Below are 16,951 nucleotides of genomic sequence, written 5' to 3'. Positions count from 1 at the left end.
AGCTTTCTCTGCAAACAAACTGGCACTACCAGTGGCTGATCTGTAGTTTTCAAGCAATGTTTTATCATTTCTGGTGTAGAGCTTTTGAAAAAGAGAAAGTTACGTAGCTGAGTATTTCTTTTATATTCCCATCTCAGTGTGAAGTAGAGAACTTACCTTTAGCTCTACCTGAAATGAGTACTCGCCATTGACGGTTCTTTGTTGCAGGTCTGTCTCCTCTTCCCTGTTTGGGACAATTATATATGTGAATCAGAGAAGAAACACCCAAAACATTGATTTCCAAGTTTTAATCAGAAAATTAGTAATTTTGGATGCTTTACAGCCAGAATACAATGTGTCTGAAATTATTGTGAAGGCATCTTTGGCCTTGATATTAATGCTCTATGTGAGCAAATCCAGACATGCACTGGAAAGGGCAAACTGTATGAATGTGCATTTTTTTTAAGAAAAAGTGTACAAAAGGAGCCAAATAAAACTTATTTTCTAAAAAATTATTTTAAATTTGTGCAACTTGTAAAGCTTTTTCTTGTTTGTATGGACTGTTCTGCATTCAGACATGAGGTGCCATACCATGACCACGTAATTTCAGTTTTGTTTTTCATTGTTGGATAATTACTTTTTTTTTAGTATCAGGGACAAGAAACCTCATTTTCCATGAATTTGTACTGTATGCAAACAACATGCTGTTATCAGTAGCAAAGAACACTTACTTCTGAAGCTGCTGCTTTTTTGTGTGAGGCAAAGTTCCAGTTTAATATGTCTCAATTTTAAAAGATTGAGTGTTGCTGAAATGTTTAATTCAAGTAATGTATTGCATTTTGGGGGAAGGAAAGACCCCTCTGCATCACCATAAATGTATTTTTTTGCAATCCATATGTGTTTGAAGCACTATTTTAATCAGTATAATAATATAAAGTAGAAAAGTTATTTATTCCTGTAATTGTGAAGTAAGCATTACTGTTCACATACTAATCAAATATCTGTGCTAGTTAATCATCTGCTCTCAGGATATGTCACTTCCACTGCCACGTCCTTACGTACGATGTGGCACTTTTGCATCTGTTCATCTTACATGTTTGTCATTAAGATTTAAGGTAGTTTGAGCTGTTTTATGAGGCTCATAACTGCAAATTTTCCAGTCTTATTGACACAGTTGTTTTTTGGTTACTCTGGTTTTGGTGAGACATGTGCTTACCTTCAGGGGGGAGTATTGATATTATGTAAGTAAATAACTGCATCTTAAGTTGTCTTTTTAAATACTCTGAGAGGTAAGTCAAACCAGAAAATTCACTGACTAAAATCAAGACTCTTCTGGCTCAGTGCTTGTTCTAGTGCATCGAGCTTCAGCGTCCCAAGTTTGCAGCTGGTTCTAAATGAGCAGGCTCTTGAACATGATTTTAAAGGCACAGTTCGGTGCCTGTGCTCTGTGAAGTGCCTTTCACTGTAATTGCAAATTTTAATTGTAACTTGAAACAACAATTGAAGTAGACTTAATTGCAAGGTAGAATATAATTTTGGGAGAGTAAAACTAGGTGACTCCCTCTGCAATAACTAAGGCTGAAGGAACATCATGGTCTTTTGGTCACAGACTCCCAGCTAGGTCTGGCATGATCATCTGCCCAAGTCTGGCACAGAGAGAACCAGGACAGCAAATGCAGAGCAGAAGATGGACTACCCAGAAATGAGGCACATGGTAGGTTGGAAGATGGCAGAATGCGCTACTAGAAATTGGTTAATTTTGAAAGTGGTTTGAAGGCTTCTTTGTCACCCAAGGTAAAATTTCTACTGAGTCAAATAAACTGCAAAGAAGAAGTATTGCAGTGTGTTAGATGAATCCCCTTTGCAGGAAAGAAAGGCTGGTATTTTCTGTAATTGTCTGCTGTTCTTTATAGGTAACAGCAGGTGGCCTCTAAAGTAGGGGCTTAGAATAGTAATGTTTCAGTGACTGAAAGAAAACTTTCTGTAACTAGTGACAATATACATCTGTGTTTCATGTTCATATCTTCAAGGTTCAACTGAACTAGATCGTGGGTGAGAGGTTAAAAACAAGGTAAAGGTAAAGCAGAGCTTGCAGGAACACATCTTTGCTGATTAAAACCAGAAATTTGGCCTGCTTCCAAGTGCAACAGAAAGAGTCAGGCTGACGTGTAGAGGTCTTGATTTTCTGGCTGTCTTGATGGAGAAAATACTGAATGCATGGCTTCAGCATAATCTCTGAGAGATGATGCCTAGTCAGTATAGTCAGGAAGATATATATAACTTGTGTAGCTTTTGAAAGTTAGTGTATACATATATGAACCCTTAAATGATTTTATACTTAATCGAGTTAAGTTGAAAAATACATCTAGATGAAAAAGAACAGACATTCGGACTTTTTTTTTCCCCTCAATGCATTTCCCAGACTCCTGCATGTTGTGGGACTGTAACAGAATCATAGAATCATTTAGGTTGGAAAAGATCTATAAGATTATTAAATCCAACTATCAACCCAGCATTGCCAAGCCCACCACCAAACCATGTCCCTGAGTGCCACATCTCCATGTATTTTAAATTAAATACCTCCAGATGCAGAGATGCTGGTAAGTGATGGGAAGTGGCTCAGTGAGCAATTCTACCCATTGCCTCTGCTGAGGATCCTTGGCTGGATCCCATCCAGGCCCATAGATCTGTGTGTGCCCAAGAGCTATAGCAGGTCACTGACCACTTTCCCTTGGATTATGGGGGCTTTGTTCTACCCTCATCACTGTCTTCCAACTCAGAGGGCTGGCTACCCACAGAATGCCTTGTCTTGTTATTGGAGACCAAGATGAAGAAGGTGTGAAGTACCTCAGTCTTCTCCTCATCCTTTGTCACTACATTTCACTCCAGATTCAGTAAAGGATGGAGATTCTCCTTAGACTTCTTGCTAATGTGTGTTTAGTTGTAATTTTCAGTTGTCTTTTATAGCAGTAACCAGCTTAAGGTCTAAGTGGACTTGGATCCTTCTAATTTTCTCCCTGCATGTCCTCTTGACATTTTTGTACTCCTCCTGAGTAGCTTCTTGCAAAGTTCATAAGCTCTCCTTTCTGTTGTGATTTTCAGCCAAAGCTCTCTGTTCAGTCTGCTTCCTGCTTGTCTTGTCTTTAGGCATATCAGGATGGCCTGCTTCTGCATCTTTACAATTTCCTTCTTGAGGAATGCCAGGCCTTCCTGGACTCCTCTGTGACCCAGGGGACTCTGCCAGTCTGGACCATGAGCAGGCCAAAGTCTGCCCTCTGGGAGTCCAACACAGCAGTTCCACTGACCCCGCTCCTTATCTCTCCAAGAGCTGACACATATTTGGAAGATTTGTGTCACTGAAACAATCTCTGGAAAAATTAGGATGATTCAACCATTTTGAAGAAATGTGACTAAATATACGTTCTTAGTATACTAATTAGAAAGCATTGTGCGTTTGACTTCTTAAGAGTTAAAGTCTTATAACCTGAGACAACCCTAAATTTCTTCTGCTGCCTTCAGTACAGGGAGCCAATGTGCTTATGGGAAAGACTGCAATTCTCTTTTTTTTTTCCTGCCACATATGGAAATCCTCCATGCAATGGAAACTGTTTTCTTACAGCATAGCAACGTCTGTGATAGTGTAACTGGTATTGCACGTTTGTGAATGTGATTATTGTATTTTTCCTACATCTTTATGATTTTCCCAAAAAGGGTTGGAGCAATAACTGGGCTATTTTCAGAATTTCTAATTGCTACTTCTCAGCACTGCAGTTTCTTTTGAATATATTTCTTCCAGAACATGGTAAAAGAGGATTGAAACAATTAGAAGAAATTAAGTGGATCAGTTACAGTAGAAATCTCAGAAGAATGTTTTGTAATACTTTGCAGTCACATTAAGATTTCTCAGCTATACTAATGTTTGGAGAACTCTGGAGAGATCTGGATTTTAGTGACAAGAAAAAATATAACTAATGCATCAAACTCTTTTCAAAGGGTAGCGTTTCATGGGAAGTGGCTAGTAGGAATATGGGAGTTTTTAGGTGATCTGATTTCTTTGGTAAAAACTATTTGTGCTGGTGTCCTTTTTGTTTGACATGGATACCTGTCAGCCAAGAGCTGGACTGAGACGATGAGCTCATTTCAGGGCAACTGCTGTGGCACTGTAATGGGAGTCAAGCATGTCTGACTTCTGCTGTGTTTTCATCAGAGATGCAGATGCAGGGCACTGCATTCTGCTGTCCAGTGTCTTGAGTCCATAAGGCAATTTGCTGAGCTCCTGTTTGATGATATCAGTTTAGTTACTAATGTTCTTCAGGCATGGGATGGAGTTACACTTCATCACGTAGCTATCCCATATGGGTTCTATAAATGTCAAAGCTCTTAGACTGCTCTACCTGCAGGCTGGAAGAAATAGTATTTATCTCTGAGTAAATCGGATCAATATGGTATCATCTGCTGCCTAATGCTTGTGAAAGACTGACATTTGTAATTCCCTTCTCTTTTTGGTATCAGTTTTCACTACAGAGATCAGTGTGGACGGGGGTACTGGTTTCCCTTTGTTGTTGGTGGAAATGTTATGCTTTTAGCTGGAAACAGGGAAAGAAAAAGCGTGAAAGAGCTCAGACTGGTTGTATTATTCTAAAATAAACTGTGGAAGTTAAACTTTTACTCATTACTTTGTAGACAGCTTAAATAATTTAAGAATTTTTAGGTATTTCTGGCAGATCCTGGATTATAGATAATGTTTGCTACATTCAGCTTTACAATGTATCATTTGTCTTTAAATGCAGATGGAGACTGTGAGGAATGGGAATAATAAAAAATAAGCATAACTGCAGTTGGAAGAAGAGGTTTTGGGGTGTGGGGAAAGTATTTTAAGCACCTGGAAGAAAATGGCAAAAAGATGAGTAGCCAACTTGGATTTTTAAAGAATAAGTCATATGAAGATAAAGGCATAGGCATATATGAGAGTTATGGGTTCCATGGATAGAAGAAAATCAGATGTTTGGGCTGTAGATTTTGATACTGTCTAGAATGTTTTGGAAACTTGGCTTAGCTAAAGCAGCTATAACTTGAATTCCAAAGTACTTTGAAAAGCATTTTCAGAGTGTTTGCTGATTAGTTGATGTCTTTATATCAAAATGGAAAGATATCTTACTTTTTAGGTCTGTCCTGTGGCTACTTTTGTTCTACACCCACTGACCTGTATTGAATAGAGTATGCTGACTAAGTAAGCAGAAATCATAAAACTCAAAGACTGCTGGGAGCACAGAATTAGGATACATAGTGATCCTAACAAATCAATGAGTGGTCTAAGAAACTAGGCTGGTTTATTCCTTCTGGGAACAAGTGAAAAGTATCAGTGCTACTCAAGGAAAATAGCTGACAAAATGTGGGATGTGAGTAAGTCCTTGGGTTCTGCTGCACCACAAGCTGAAGAGGAGAGCAGATTGCCTTTTGTGCAGCAATACAACATCACATGGAGACACCGGCAAAACTTTTCACTTCCAAGTACGGAAGGCATAAAATTAAGCATGAAAATGAACTAAGCAATTTTGTTTCTGCATCAATAGTAGATAGAGCTTCAATAGCAGCAAGGAGGAGTTGGGGTAATACTAGAAGAATTTCTATAAGGGTAAAATAGTTCACTACTGGACTAGATAGTCTGTGCCAGTGACAGCATTTCTTCTTTGTACAGCTTTAAGAACAAGCTTGGCAAATGCCTGTTAAAATTTGCAGGTGTCCTTGGCTTGTTTTGGGATGAATGACTAGTTTCTTGAGGTGTCTTTCAGAGACTGCCTGTCTTTATTATTCCATGGCTGAGAACAAAACTTTTGACTTTCTAAACACCAAGGCTCCATGTCTTTAAAAACAGTCATTGAAGATCTTTGTAAATAGCTACATCTGTCCTTTAAAAATATCCCTGCAGTGCAGTTGTAGGACAGAATCCTGCTGGCCTTGGTTCACTCTGAAAAATCAAGTGGTTATATGTGCTAGACATGACAACAGAAAGTAGCTCCGTTAACTGCCTACTGCCAGAACAGGAAAAGGAATTAGCTGTTGGGGTAAGGAAAGTAGAAGTGTATGGAGGAATGTTTAAGACCTTTTTCTTTTCAAATTTTCATCTTAATCCTTCACCTAAAATGTGTTATAATTAGACAGCTGTCAGTATAGCTGCTGTATTGGAACAGGATGATGAGTGGGAAGAAGGAGCCTGTGATACTTCTAGGTAATATTTTGCTGATGGAGCTTTTTCTCTGTTTTTCCCCTCTTTGAGCTGGAGCAGCAGTAAGATACTGACACATTTCTCAATTACACCAACTTCTCCAGACACCTCCTTTCAGCAACAGTGCTTCACTGACCTGTGGAATTTAACTTCTTTTGTGTTTTCCCCAAGTGTGTCTACCTCTCTCTGCTACAGGTGGTTGTTAAACCAGCTCTGAATGTTGTGTTTCATCTCCTTCTGCTTGCCTGATGTTGGTCTGAGCTTATTCAAGGTCTTTATCCTATTGTCTTTCAGCAGCTGCCATCCCTTGTTTCTTTGCTGTCATTCCAGAATTCTGAGTTTCAGGATGCCACTGTTGGTTTTGATTGCTGTCTTTCTAACTGCTGTGGTATTTCTACCTTCAAAGGGTATTATTTATCAGTCTTCTCAGCTTTTCCACTTCCTTATTTCTCCTCACTGGTACTTGCTCTTTTATCACACTGAAATCCATCACTTAGCCCCAGCAGCCACCTGGCTGTCTCTGAGCCTTGCTCCTCTCAGTATTCCTACCTCTGTTCCTTCTACTCTGACTACAGGTCCTTCAATTTTCCCTGCTGGCCATTGTTCGAGCTACTTTACCCTGCACTGACTCCACACTTCATTAGCTCCTGCTATCTGTGGCAAAGCTTAACCTCCTGGCTTCTCTCCTGCTTTCAGCCTCTCTCATCCTCTGGTTGTTCCTTTGTTCCAGTTTTCTCTTAGCTGTCTCATATCTTTGTCTTTATTGTTCTACACTCTACAACATCTGTCGTGCTGCTGCCTGCATGACTCATCCTGAAAACAATAAAAATCCTACTGCATTCCCAATCATTACACCAGGGAGCCAGCGAAGGCACGCCAAAACCTACATCAACAGCAGTCAAGCCGGGATCCTCATGGAATTCAGGTACATCATTTTTGTTTAAATCAGTGTAAGTTAACTGCCAAATACATCTGAGAATCCTGCCAAAGCTTCATCACAACTCTAAGGAAAGGAGGCAGTTGTTTCCTGGGGCTGGATTTAAAAACACCTCTGCAGGGATGACCTGCAGGTTCTTAAGTTTCTTAGCAAGTAACATGAAAAAAATGTTTTTCTGCACATACAATTACTGAGTGTTTTATGAGCATAGACAACATATGGTCTGTGCACAATAGAACAAACTAAGAAAAATCTGTCACAATTATCAAGATTCATATATGTAGTAGACAAGGCAATAAATATGAAAGGTCATAAAACCAGGGAAATGGAACATTCCATCAGACTTTCTTTAAAGGTACACAATGCTTAAAGCCACTGCTAAATAACAAAATTATTAACAAACTATATTTGAATCATAGTTTGGTTTCATAGCCTAAGGAGGAATAATCTCAGATATATGAGGAAGTTTTTTTCCTCTAGTGTTTTAAAAGGCAGCAGCCACACAGTTACCTTAAATATTTTTTAGTCTCATCTAACACCTAGGTTAGATGGGACTACACTACACAATCTGAAATCACTGGAGACAGACCCATGCAAAGAGTGAAATAATACTTGTAGTATTTTGGGTGTGTTTAAGGATTGTGTTTAACCACTGCTTGTTCACTAGGCTGTGACTGAACAAGCCAAATTTTACCTGCTTTGCGTGGTCAGTACAAGGTACTGCCTTAGTGCACCTACATTTGGAAAATAAATCACTTGTACTTAAATACTTTCAATAATATCTGAAGCTGACTAAGGAAATTACTTCCATTATTAGTACTTCCAGCATTGTTATTAGCTACTACTCAATGTTTTTCAACCTTGACACCTTCAAATTTTACCTTTCTGCAGTTCCAATCTCCTGTTAAGCTGTTGGTTCCCCACTGGATGGCAGTCCCTGCAACGTTATTCGTTCTGAGAAGGAAAGTCCAGCTTTAAAGCAGTGAGCTGAAATCTCAAACTGCTTCGTAGATGAATATTTACACGAAATTTTACAGCTGTGAGTATATTTGCATTCATTTTTCTTGTTGCTACAGCATAAGCGTGTGAAGGATTTTTCTGTATGTGTCTTTCACTCAAATTAATTTTCCAATTGAGACTTCAGGGCTTAAAACCATGCAAGACGGTAAAACTTCTGTGGATCAATCCAGCTAAAAATTTCAAATCATTTTACACAGACGAGGTCAATTAAAAAATCAATGTGTGTGTGTGCATGTTTACATGTGTACATGTTATACATAGCTCATAAAAGGGAAAAAAATCTGGAGTTTTAAAAAGTCATATGAATTACACAGAACTACAGTGCTTACCTAGAAAGATAAAAAAATAAGGCTTCCGTGTTTTGATTGAACATCCACAGTACATCTGATGGTGGGCATGGAGTTCAATGGCTAAAATAAACAGATTATTTAAAATACAGTAGATATGCAGATCAGAACCACATAGTACTGAAATTATGATAGAGGTTTTTAAATTAGAAGTCAAAGCCTAGATTGCAGAGGTGGAGAAAACCATGTGGACTTTGCCAGGGTTTCTGTATATATGGTTTTAGAAAAATTCCTGCCAAAACCTGGGGCTCTCTGTGCTGGCATCTGTCTGGAAGCAAAAGGTGAAAAAGTATTGATAGAGCCCCCATAAAATACTTCAATCTCTAAGATGCACTTCCCTAGGCGGAAAGGTTTTCACCCTAGTATATTTTAAGGCAGTAAGAGTCTGCTGTTTCACTCGGATAGAAATTTATATAACAGCTTATTACAGCTAAATCCTGTATAGGTCACTTTAAAAGTGAAAGGGAGATAAATGAAAATAGGAAGAAGAATGTTTGCTTATCAGTGCCTGTAGAAAAGACCTCTTTCAACACCCTGAGCATTTCAAAGCACTACCGTCACACAGGTGGCTGGTTTTGTGCAACTTTTAGAGATGTCATGTTGAGATGGTAAACTGACTAGCTTAAAGTTATGTAGCAGCTTAATCACCATGCTAGGAATAAAATTAAGATCTAATTGTCAGTTCTGCATTGTACTAACAGCACTAGGGACTGTCAGCAGCAAGCATTCACCAAAGTTTTTACATTTTTTTTTAAATTCTAGATAATTTCAGGGTAACAATGGCTTTTTAAATACTTTTGTCAAAGGACACTTTCTGTAGGAAAAAAAATTGCAGCAACATTTTATTGAAAGTTTAAGCACAGAATGTCCTGGTTACGGGTTTGTTGGCAAGCTCTGTCTCTTCTGTTTCCTGAAATGTAGACTGCGAGATCATTCCTTCACCCTCCTTCACAACTCATATATTGCTGAAATGGTTACGCCAGCTCTCTCCAATTAGTTCATTGTGCTAAACTTTCTCCTATGATAAATTTTGAAAGGAGCTTTGTCAGATTTTCACTTCTGTTAGCCTTTTTGCTTGTGCCCCATATACTTCTGCTAAAATATCATGTAATTCTTTTCCAAGCACAACTCACTTTGAAACTGCCTCTGATCCTGTGGTACCTTCAAAATCGGTGTACTGGATTCAGCTCCGGCACTGAGACCAGCCCGATGGTGCCCCTCCATCTCCCCCTGTTGCCCATCTATTTGCAACTGGCCCAGGGGCAATTTGTAAACTCCTTGGGACAAGGGCAACCTCTGTTTCTGCCACACCTTGTCCAAGTTAAGAAGTCCTCAGCATTTTGGTTACACCCACAGTAGATTTTGCATTAATTAAATTTTATCATGCAAAACCCTATCACCAAATTCCTGACCAACTGTACTGTTCATTTCTGTCTGACTAAGGTTTCAGATTTCTTTCTTTCTAAAGCTGGCTTTGCCACTTTTCCACAGTTTTCCACATCCAGCTTTCGTTTCCTTCTCCTCCACCTTCCTCCCCAGCTTTCTGCTTGCAGGGAAATGCTGGTGCCCTCATTAGTGCAGCCCGTTTCTTTGCATTTCCAAGGCCTTTATTCAAACCTGGGCCAGCAACTTTCTCCCTGTTTATTCTGAGCTTTTCTGTGCCTGGGAGCGTGCCCTGACACACCCTCCACTCCTGCCCAATCCTTTTCCATGCTGACGCAATTTGTTTTTTTGGTCTGCTGCCTGTCCTGGGATAACCTTGCTCACTATCCCCACGGAGTCACATCCCCTCCCTGAGGAGGAGAGTGCTCTCCTCAGCTGGACAGGTCTTGCTGTAATAACGTGCAGACCGTGGGTAGGTAGTCTGGGAGACAAAGCATGTTAGTTTTTGTGGCAGTTCAAGCTGGCACCGAGGGCAGAGGCAAGTTCTGCACAGAGCAGGACCAACAGGCACATGGCAATGAAGCTGCAGCAGCTCCAGTGCAGCTGGACTTGTGCATATTCTGTCTGAGTGACTGTCCCATCAGAAATGGTGAGGAGAAGGAAAAATTGTGGGAATTTATTAATTTAGTACTCAACTGCAGGGGAGGCAGGATATTCAGTTATTGATTATTTTTTCACTTCCTACGCTGAGGAAAGTGTCCCTAAATAAAAAATGCCCCACAGGGCTAGAAAGACCAGTCATCCATTGAGGATAAACTTAGAGTACAGTCCAAAACTTTGTTCCTGACCTGCGATAGAAACTACTTTATGGTGTGGGTACACATGAGTCCAGGGTTTTGGTTTGGCCCAGTCATGGCCCTGCTGTGATTGGTATCCAGAAATACAACACAGGGGTACCCTGTTTGGAGACGTCATTTAAGGCTTTTCTCTCACATGGACAAGTGTCAATAGACTTCCTTAGTGCACACAGTGGAACCACATTTGTTCTCTGAATTTTAGGTGGTGATATTTGAGTTACTGTGTTGCCCTAATTAATTCAGAGCAAATTATATCTCCCTGAAAAGTCTCCTGTATTCCCTTGTGCTCATTTATGAAATGGACTTGCACATAGATTGAGTGCCAGTGGACAAAAGGAGGTTGCTGCAACTTGTACCTGCTTCACCATAACATGACTTTAAAAGATTTTATTAGAGACATTTTGTAACTGACACTCCCTTCCCCTGTACATATTTTCCTGTTTTGTGCTGGGGACTTGGATGGGACTATTCTAAGCAGCTTTGTGATATGTCTGCCTTGCAGGAAACATCCTTGGGTCCTGTGGAGCACTCTGGGCTCCCACACAAGCTTTAAGCCCCATGCTATTTGCCCTCCACACAACTTCTGACAGTAGTGGCCTGCGACGATTCCCATTTCACATCTGTATTTTCTTATTGATTACTGAGTATGCTTTTTGAGGTTACCATTATTAAAAATACATCATCATTGCTTGTTCTGTGGCAATGCTTAGAGGAGCAGGGTCCCATTGGGTTTCACTGCTTCAGTTATGCAAGCCCTGGGATGGCACTGCTGAGTTCACAGGAGGCAAGTTTTTGTATCTCTGTGGGTAGGGAGGAAAGAGGAGTCTGGTGATTAGAGAGCTCTTCCTCTAGAGGTACTAGCTGCTCCATCCCTCCAACCTGAAGGACTTGCATACACATGGAATTGAAACTTTTTGGTACCTGCCAGAAGGTTGTTTCTGACACATTTTAGGAAGCATTTTCACCATACATTTGACATATATCCTTGGAAAGAGTCTCCTAAGCTTTAATTCTTACCTGGTTTTGCTTTTTGGGAGGACCTCTCCTTTGCTGATTTTTGGATGGAACCTCACTGCTCTACATTGTACTTAGATACATCGTCCTCTAGGGACACGTGGAAAAATTCCCTGGTGGGAATTGCCTCTGGGTGGACTGTGGGTATTTATGTCTGTGAAAGCTGGATGTTTTGCAGCCTGTGAACACAGACCTCTTTTAAAGCCAAACATTCTGACAAATATAATTGCATTATGTTATTTGATGACTTTTTACTTTCGTTAATAATGCAGTACTTTTTTGATGATGAAAAGAAAGACGTGGGAGATGTGCTATCTTGGTCAAAGATCTGCCATATGATTTCCATTCACCATAGAGTGACCACCAGGATAGCAGAGGATGTGGGTTGTTTTGAATGGCTTCTGTATGCATGTCATGTGTCTCTGTGACTGCTGGTATTGTAAGTGTAAAGGGTTAATGTAGCCCCACCAGAATTAGAGATGTGCAGGAAGGCAGACTACACTTAACCTTATTACTGAAATGTTTAGTCAGCCAGTTCTGACACTAAAACAAATTTTTTTCCTGAGTTGAAAAGAGGACATCCAGTACAGGGCAAAAGCAGAACTACACAGCTTCATGAGCAGTAGAGTCTGCTGACTGGCTGAATCCATCTTATCTGCTGTAACCAAGAGAGAAGAGAGGAGAATGATGAAACCTCAGGGGAAGGGCAGGAGGAGACACAGATATTTACCTCCAGCTCCTTAAAAAGGCAGTTCTTTGCAGCAAGGGAACTCCATAACTAGAGGTGATGCTTGAAGAGAAGTGAACCTTGCCTTGCTGTGAAAGATGCAAAAGATGCTGAGGAGGGTTTAGGCAGCTGAGCTGGAGTCCTGCACTCGTGTTTCAGATGCACAGAGCAGCAAGGGTAGGTATGTCTCAGGTGGTGCAGAGCTACAGGGTGGATACTGACATGAATTATCCACATGCCACAGAACAGGGCCTTGCAGGAGTGCTGGAAGCAGCACAGCTGCGTCAGCTTGGTGCCACAGAGATGCAAAAGCTTGTTTAGTATTGGGTGTTAATGTTCACTGTACTGTGCTGCTTCAAGAACTGAAAATGGGTCACTTGGTGATACCTAGATCTTAGCTGTGCTCTGTAGCATAACCTATTTCATTTAATCTGTGAGTAAAGCAGCTGAGGTTGAGAATTTCCATTTGACAAGTCGATTGTAAGCGAGTAGGAAGGTGGTGTTTTAGGAAGAACATCTGTGGACTGTGATGGAGTCCTGGAAAATTGTGCCTTCAGGTCTTGAGGAGCCTGACGGGGGAAAGCAAGAACATCATTGCTGGAGTCTGGAGAATAGTTTCAGACAAGATGTAGCATACCTGAATGAAAAGTCTTCCAAGTCAGAGCCGTAGGCAACAAAATCAAATAAGTCTAAAATCAAAAGAAGTTGACTGTTCACAGAATGATCTCTGCCAGTGTTGTAAGAATTTTCTTGTCTTTTTTTTTACGAACATCATTTAGTTGTTGTTATCTCCTTGCCCTGTTTTAAGCTTTACAGAAGAACTTAGATCCTTATGCAGATTCCCACTGATACCAATAAAAACCAGCAGCACATCAGTGAAATCCTTACCAAATACAAGTTTTCCCTGCAACACCATTCATTTCCAGATTTATCCAAGAAATTAATTCTTTCCTTCTTTTATTGTATAAAAATATGTGTTCAGTTTCTTGCAGTTAGCAGCAAGACAATAATAAGCCATCAAGAGAAGGATAGGGAGTTTGGAGATGAGCTCAGGAAACTCTTGCTGCTCATCAGGGACTGGGGGCAGTGATCCTGTGGGAAGCTGATGAGAGCTCTGGCAGAACAGGTGTGGTGAGGAAATGTGGAGTTAGGGAGGGATAAATGGGGGGGGGGGGGGGAAGGAAAGGCAGCTGTATCCTGGGATTTGTAGGTGGTGACAAGAAAACTGTATTTGCTGTGACAGTAGATAGTGAGCAAGTGAGCAAGCAGGACATCTGTCATCTTTGCTTTTCAGCCCTATGGAAAATACTGCTAGAGCTTCAAAGTCATTGTGCCTTTTCAAAATGAAATGATCAAGTACCATGTTTCAGGGAGGATCATTGTCTATCTTAATCCCATGCATGATCTTTGCCTTTTGGCCCTGGTTTGTTAATTCACTCAGCTGTTTTGTGCACACTTATCAGACATGTAAAAGCCAGGCCAGCATTTCTCATCATTATCAAGGATGATACTTTGAGCTCTAAAGCAGCCACATACATGGGTAAAAGGCTTGCAATTTGTGCTACTTATTAGCTACTGTTTTCCAAATCATGAAAATCAGTGAAGATTTATAACCCTATTGTAAATAGGAAAAGACAGACTTTTAACTGAGGAAGACAGCAATGGCGATGAAATATGCATTATGAAACCATGAGCATGTTCCTTTATCACAGAACCCTGTTGGGAAATGCATTAACTGTTAACCACCAGTTAACTGGAAGGTCAGGCAGGAAAACCAAATGTAAAGGTCTGTTACCTCTCACAGCAAGCCTAGGAATGGCAGCTCAGCTGGGAAGGCAGCGTAATTCAACAAGACCTTGTCACTCTGCTTCCCCTGCTGCCATCTATTTTGTAGTGATTTTGAGGGAGAGACCATCAGGTGGTCACTGGAAATACTAGAATGATCAGCAGTTACTATCAGGAACACTTGATCAAAGCCAATTCTCTAAGAATAAATAAAAACTCTTTGATGCGTCCCATATTAAAAAAAAAAATTATAAAATTTGGCTATGAAATGTATAGAAAATTGTTGTATTTCAAGTGACCACTGACAGGTTGTGGCTTTATGTAAAAGAACTTTGAATCCTTGGAGAAGGGATGAGTTTAAAAAGAGGGTAATGATTAAAAGTAAAGAATTTTGCTTGGGAAAACTATTAGCAATTCATTAAAATACCTGAAAGGCAAAATAATTTGGTTTTGCTTTTTAGTAAGTTATGTGTAAGAGTCTTCAAATTTAGTATTGCCTTGAGAATAATTAAATGTGTTTTGGAGGTGGAAGGAAAGAAAATTTTGGAGATATGTGCTAGAAGGAATATGAGTCTTGTCCACTGTGCTTTCCAGACCTGTCAAAATCCGGGGGTGATATATGAGACCTGAAAAAGCGGCAAGATAGAAGTATTTCTAGTCATACCAGAAAAAGCTCTACTCTTGGCAAATAGTAAAAGTGAAGCTTCAGAAAATGTTTGAACCAGTCTAAGAGTGTGCTGCTTTTTTTAGTGTGATTCTGCAGTTTTCTGAATCCTCAGTGAGCTGTTCAAACCATAAGAGCAGAAAACTAAACCATGAAAAGGAGTGATTGATTTTCTGCCAGCTAAACTTCCTGACTTGGTTCTCCATTGCATCAGATGGGTGCCCCTGCTGGCCAAGGGGAAGGGTGGGAAGACAGCCAGGGGTCTGAGGAGGAGGAATAATTGTTTTGAGCAGCAACTAACCATTCAGTAAGGCACAGTTTTACAGTATGGCAAAGCCGAAATTAACTCAAGTACTGTGCAAAGAGGAGGTTCAAAACAATGGGGTTTATCTAGTTGGTTGGAACATTTCTGATTTTTTCTGTTGATAGGAACATTTCTGATTTTTTCTGAGTATTGTGCTCACCTCTGTGAGTTGTAGCATATGAAGAAGAACACAACATTTTATACTTCAGATTAGGATAGTCACAGAAAATTGAAATAGAAAATAAAGCATTTTTGAATTGAAATGAGGGAGATATGGAAACATGAATTCAGATACACATCAGAAATCAGGAGAAACGGTGCAAATCTGTTGTTTTTCTTTTAGACAGACTGAAAGATTTTAAATCAATTAAAAAAGCCAGGGTTTTACTAAAAAATAGCAGTAATTATCCACTTTCCAGTGACCATTTTTAATTCCGTGGACCAGGCCACCAAAGACTGATGATCAGTGTTTTAGTTCCAGATTTATGCTTTAGTTAGCGCACAGCTAAAACTCACAGGCAGTTTTGGTGGTCACCCTCCAGATGGGAATGACAAAATAACTCAGCCATCCTCCCATTTATCATAAAATTTATTCTTTGGATATTTTTTGGGGTCAGGTGTACAGTGGCATAATAATTAGGAAATTGCCTTTTCCTCGTTAACTACATGTGATAATTTCACAAGTGGCTTGATCTGTCTTTACTAGGTGAAATAAGAAGTTCACTAAGTATTTTGCCAGAATAAAGACTGGAGAAAGGTGCCCAGACAGTGAATTCAGTGCCCACACCCCCTGTGGGTCAGTCACCCAAAGGTTAACTGGTGACATTCCCTGCACAGCCCCATGTGTATCCGGGGTAATTTCAGAAACATCTAGCACCATCCTAGCCTAGCAGGAACCCAACTCTGCTGCTCTGTGAACCGAGGTAAGCCATGGTCCTTTCCTGTTTCTGTTGAGAAGTCACCAGGCATGTCAGGAAAGGTTGTTGGTGTAACCCAACCGGAATCCTTGCCGGATAAACCCAGGCACTTCCAAGCCGAGGAACAAAAGGTCAGAGCGCTGCAAACCCAACACGGCCACCAGCATCTTGGGTTACAAGGTTAGGGTACAGAGGAAGGAGGGGGATGAAGCACAGCCTAGTAAACACTCAATCAGCTTTCAAAAATAGAAAGTGACATGGATTCTAGGAGTAGAAATATGAAGCTACTGTATAGTGTATATTCACCTGTCATTATCACTTACATGTGCTGGGAGGTAGGGCAGCTGGCTCCAAACTTCTCCCCCAGCTGAAGAGATATTTTTAAATAAAGTAAATGCAGTAAATTTAATTTAATTTGACAACAGGAGAGACTCTGGAACTTTCATGATCATTTTGGAAATGCTTCACATTAGACAGCAGTATTTCATAGTGTCTCATGTTGAATCAATATTGTTCCAGCAGTTTACATTCAGGTAAAGCTGTGTATAAAAATGGCCAAGATCTTGTTCTGATGCAGTCTTAATTTGTTCGAACAGCCCTTTGGTTAAACTGCTGCACATTTCCTTTCATTTGGAGCAGGTCTTTGAGGGTCTTTAATCTGTATTTGTTTTTTAGGAAACCTCTAATTAGAACATGATTCACTGAGTGAAATATCCTTGGTGCCATCTTAGAGTCATGGGTATCTCCTCTTCAACATAATCTGCAAAATTCTGTGTAAGACAACAATTTAT

Source organism: Geospiza fortis, unplaced genomic scaffold, assembly GCF_000277835.1.
Source record: "Geospiza fortis unplaced genomic scaffold, GeoFor_1.0 scaffold11, whole genome shotgun sequence".
Taxonomy (NCBI): domain Eukaryota; kingdom Metazoa; phylum Chordata; class Aves; order Passeriformes; family Thraupidae; genus Geospiza; species Geospiza fortis.
Note: the sequence above shows the minus strand (reverse complement) of the source record.